This window comes from Rhinolophus hipposideros, assembly GCF_964194185.1.
Source record: "Rhinolophus hipposideros genome assembly, chromosome: 11".
Taxonomy (NCBI): Eukaryota; Metazoa; Chordata; class Mammalia; order Chiroptera; family Rhinolophidae; genus Rhinolophus; species Rhinolophus hipposideros.
This window is the reverse complement of record NC_138057.1, coordinates 61921924-61927103: the sequence shown is the minus strand read 5'-3', so window position 1 is coordinate 61927103 and position 5180 is coordinate 61921924.

Genomic DNA, 5180 nt, shown 5'->3' with positions numbered 1-5180 from the left:
CAGGCATTTCTAACATTCTTGTTCATGTCAAAGTTCCCCAAGTGGCCACTATAATTCTAATTTCTCCTCATTGAAGTTATGCCAGGAGGTAGCACAAGCTTATTAGCAGACAGGCCCATGAAAGATTGCTTTAGTGTTGATCAAAGGTAAACTATCACTTGTGTTTTGAGTTCTCAGCCCTAAAGTTAAGCTGCCTCTACTTGCTGACTTGAGCGATTAGCCACCACTGGCTCTCGGAGTGTGTGAGGAGCTCGTTCCCAAAGCCAATTTCTCCTACCCAGAGAAGACTTGGGAAAGTTCTCACAAGACAGAGGATGGTGGACGAAGACAGGAGATGGTGTTAGAAGCCAGATTTCACCAGGGGATACCCAAGTCTGATTGTAAACCAGAAATTCCAGGAGACAAGTAATAAACGGATATGGAAGGAAGAGACAATCAGTCTAAATTCAGTGCAAGACCACACAAAGAGAAAGGGACCTTGAGTGTCTTGAGACTCAAGAAGTCTCATATATGCACATGACTGAGTCGAGAAGCCATTCCTTTGTCGGGAGGGTCTTGTCCAAGTATCAAGAGAACCTCCAAATGTCCTAATTGGGACACGGGGAGCAAAACTTGTCTGACAAAGTCATATATTGGCAACAAGGGAGGTCACACACCTGCGGAATGGTGGAGTATGGAATGCACCAAGAAAAGGAGAAGTTATGATTTTGGGGAAGGGTGACATTAGCTGAAATTTATATGAAACAGTATTTTAAGTTAAAGCAAAGCAGGGCTGTGTGTAAATGGTAGCATCAGGTCTGGATGGCAAAGTGGGCACAAAATGGACATGGACTATTATATTCCAAACCTTCTTACCTGGGTTGGAATCTGCACCTGGGTTGGAAATCAAGGCAGCTGTTCTGTGTTAAAGTGAATTAGATCCTTCAGGTGAGAGCGGGAGGTTTGGTTCTTACTGAAATTACTTCAAAAACAAAGTTTCTGATAAACTGTGATTTTAGAAAACAAGATTTCTCAGTAACAAAGTAATAGTCATTACTATGTCTCATTACTATTGAGTGTCATTAGGGCACTTTACAGATGTAGTGTTTCCTTGGGAGAAATAGAATCTTCTGCTAATTTTGCAGCTGGCTTTATCTGTGATCTGTGTCTGTTTTCCCAGCTTGATGAATGGCATGGTGGATTTTCATTTTCTCAGATCAAACTAATTTTCACTTTCTCCACATGTAACCCAGTCTCGTTTTACCAGCTTGTGGAAGTTGCCAGAAAGAAGCTGTGGTGGCATAGTACCTTGTCTGAAACTGATTAATCTCTTCCCTTCTTTCCTGTTTCCCACTTCCTAGCACGGGCTGTGCAATTTTAGGGTCCCAGGACAGCTTGGGATTGTTCCTGAAGGAGGAACCCATAAGGAACAGAATGAAAAAGCAAGCCTTGGGGTGAGATATCAGAGGAATATTATGAAGTCTAAGATGTGTGGAAGTGGGAAGGGTGCCCTTACTCTTGCCAGACCCTCTTGTTGCTAGTCTGTTCCTGGCTGCAGCCACTTGCAGTTTTTGTTAACTGCTGGGTCAAGATCTGTGCAGGGAGGGTTGGGAAAGCTTCATTGTGGAGGCGGACCTCTTGCTTTTGGGAGGCCTGTGAAAACTGTTGCTCCCCCTGTGTCCCCTTTGGTTCCCACTGCCCTTCTGCCTGACCTTCTTTAACTCGGCCTCCACCCTTTTATCAGACCTTCCAGAAGACCAAGTAGCAGCCCCTCTGTCTGAGCTCTTTCACTTCCGGCCTATGTATCAGCCTCTCTTCCCAGGACCTAGAGTCTCATCTTCCTCTGCTGCTCCCTGTCTTGTGTCAGACTCTGCTCCATGGTCTATTCTCATTGTGCCATGCACCTTCACAATGGGTCCCATTCCCTCATCACTCCTTTCACCCCTCATTACTGGCCTGTTCTCTGCCACCAAAGGCTCTGCCATTGGCTCCCATATTCTCACTCATCTCCTTGTCCTACAATGGCTTTGTCTCCTCTGACTGGGAGTCCTTCTTGTCTTGGTCTCTCCTAATCTTTCGTTTATCCTCCTTTAACCCCCCACTACCAGCTTTCACATCTTTTCCACCAAGGTCCTCTCTGCCTCCACCCCACTCCCTTTATTCACCCTCAACACTGGAGACCAGATCCCTTTTTTGCCATTGGAGCTACAGTCTTTCTGGGTTATCTTTTATCCCCATTATTTTACTCTTCCTCCCCTCCGCCCCCTAAAACACAGAAAGATACTTGTCCCTCTTCTCCAGCCACATCCCATCTCTTCACATGATTCTACTCTTTTTGTCAGGACCTCAACCTCTCATGTCTCACCAACATCTCATTCATTCCATGAATCCTACTGATTCATTTGCCTATCACCCCACCACTGTCTCTACCATTGCCTGACCCTACTTTAATGATGACACAGATTAGCTTGATTTCTTTGATAGCTGTCCCCCACCAGTCCCCTTTCTCTTACTCAGTTTCTAACGCCCTCCTCCCCCAATCCAAATGCAGATAACCAACCCCCTACTGCTCCCTCAGCCCCAGAGTTTGCCCCCGCCCTAAAGCCTAGCCACAGCCCTTGGGGGGAAGTTCCAGAGGGAAGGAGCTCACCAAAAAACAGTATCTTCTTTGATTTCCGCTTTAGGACTATGATGATGGAGATGAATTTAGGAATTCTTCCAGATGTTGAACAGTCCAGGGAGCTAGCCAAGGCTAAGGAATCCCCAGTGCTGGAGCAGCCTGGGTCAGCAGAAGCCCCGTATAGCTAAGCTTCAGACCCCAAGTAAAGCCAGAAAAAGAATAGAATATAGCCCCATAGGATGAGAGAACCTTGAGAGACCCAAAGCATAATGCATCATCGGGGGGTTTGGGACCTTCCAAGCCAAACAGTCACCCTCCCAGACCAGGGACTTAGCTGATAGCCTAGTGAACAAGACTTGTTGTTTCTGCCACAGATGGAATAGACTTTTACAGAAAGTCACTTGGGGAAAAAGGATGAGATGCATGTTTCAGTGGCTTTGTCACAGGACACAAGGCTAAAGGCAAGATGGTCACTTGCAAAAAAATGACATAAACTGTGCATTGTCCATGTCCTGTTAAAACTAGATGAGTCTTTGGGTAAAATATCATAGTCATTGTTCCAAGCAGTTGGGACACACAAGAAAAACAAAGCTCCCTGCCCTTGAGGAGCTTACATCATTGGTTCTTGAGTAAGCTCCATCTCACCCTACTCAAAACTATATCAAATTTCCTTCACTTTCCTGAAGCTTCTGCCCCTCCCACCTCCTCAACAGATTTGCTGTATGGCCCATTTCTGAAAGGAATCATGAGCTGTCAGGTGAGAACGTTTCATTATCAAATCTTCGAAAACGGTTGCATACTACCCTCCTTTCCACTTTCCGTACAGCTGTGTAAAGAAGGGTCCAGCTGGGAGACTTTGCTTGACCTACCCAGGAAGGGATTGATGCCCTCACTTTCCCCATCACGACTCTTGTTATATAGTGTGTTGTAACTTTGGGCCATTATCTAGCTTTCCTGAGGACGGGGGGCCCCTCTCTAGCTTCCTCACTACTGGCCTGGTGTGTTGAATCTCGTTAATAGTCAACAACAGTCAATAATTTAGGGGAATTAACAAGCGAGTGGTGGGTGGAATCTGTAGGACAGAGGCCCCGCCCCAGAACGCGCTGGGCAGGCTCTGATTCGGGGGTGGGGCCACATCCAGGCTGACGCCTACAGGTGAGGCCGCATCCGGGCCCGGGCCCAGTTCTGAGGTTGGGATGGCCTCTGCTTTCCAGGGGCGTCCTGGTTCTCAGGGACCTGAGTTCCGAAGCAAGTACTGGGGACACACCCTCACACATGAGGTTGTGACGGGGCTCTCCGGCAGCCTTGAGGGGCCTTTCTACCTCCCCTGTAGGCTGGGCCCCACCAGCTGTCCTTTCACCTCAGTCCGCGGGGCTTAGTATTGTGGCTGCAGCCTCCGAAGGACCTGAGTGGGTGAACCTGAGCGCAGGACCGCAGAGCTGGCCCACGGGCTCTGTGCCACATGGACTTGGCGAGGTCAGCATCTCGCACGCTTTCCTGCAGGACCAGTTTCCAGAACATGGAGCGTGCCCACCGCCCCCTGGGAATTGTTTTCAGACGAACTGCCAGGAAGGCGCTGGTGCCTTCAGCAAGGCCAAGAGGACTGGTACACGGGAGCCCCCAGGTGAAGGCCCATCAGGGCAGCGTGACGATGGAGGAGATGAGGCACCCCTGAGGGGCAGCGCAGAACCCTGTGCCAACTCCAGGATCGCCCCTCCATTCGGCGCCCAGGCCTCCAGCAGACGGGGTGAAGCTGCAGGGCATTAGGTCTCCACAGCTGCCTTCAGGACTCAGGTATGGATACTGGCTATGGTGATTCTCACTAGAGATGGAAGGAAATACTGCGTTTCTTCTGCTTTTTGGGGGGACAGGTTTTCTTCTCTTGCATACGTATTACATAGCGAATTTGCAAGATGTAAAATAGTAGATGACAGTACCCCATACCGTCCTAACCTCAGAACAATATTAACATTTTGATGTACAGTATTTTCAGACTTTGCATATTTTACAGTGTTTAAATAATATATTTTAAAAAGGTAAGTAAACATTTTTATAATAAGCAATTCCTACATTATTGTACATTATTCCTACACAATAATGTAAATGTCTTCCATGTTAATAATCAATTTTAAATGTCTTCCATGTTAACTTAATCATTATATTTTACTCTGATATTTAGTTTTTTCCCTCAGGTTTTGAGATTTTAACATGTTACTTAACATGTTTGTACATAATTGGACTTGGTATTGAACTGTGGTATTCCAAAATCATAAGGCTTTTCCTGAACTTCAGATTATTTTCTAATCCAGGGTGCTACCCTTGAGCCATTTCTTCTCTTTCTTTCTGTAGTCTCTTTAGGTGAGATACTTACCCATGCCATAAGTTATCTTATTAATGCTGACTTCTCCCTTTGCTTCAAATTTATACACCCAAATGCTTGCAAAGCATTCCCAATCTTGATTTCCCATTGGTGCTCCAAACCTAAAATCTGTAAATTCAACCCTTCATCCTTTTTGGCTATCAACCCCTCTTTCTCGCCTAGTCTCAATTAGTAACACCTGGTCTCCAAACTAGACCTATA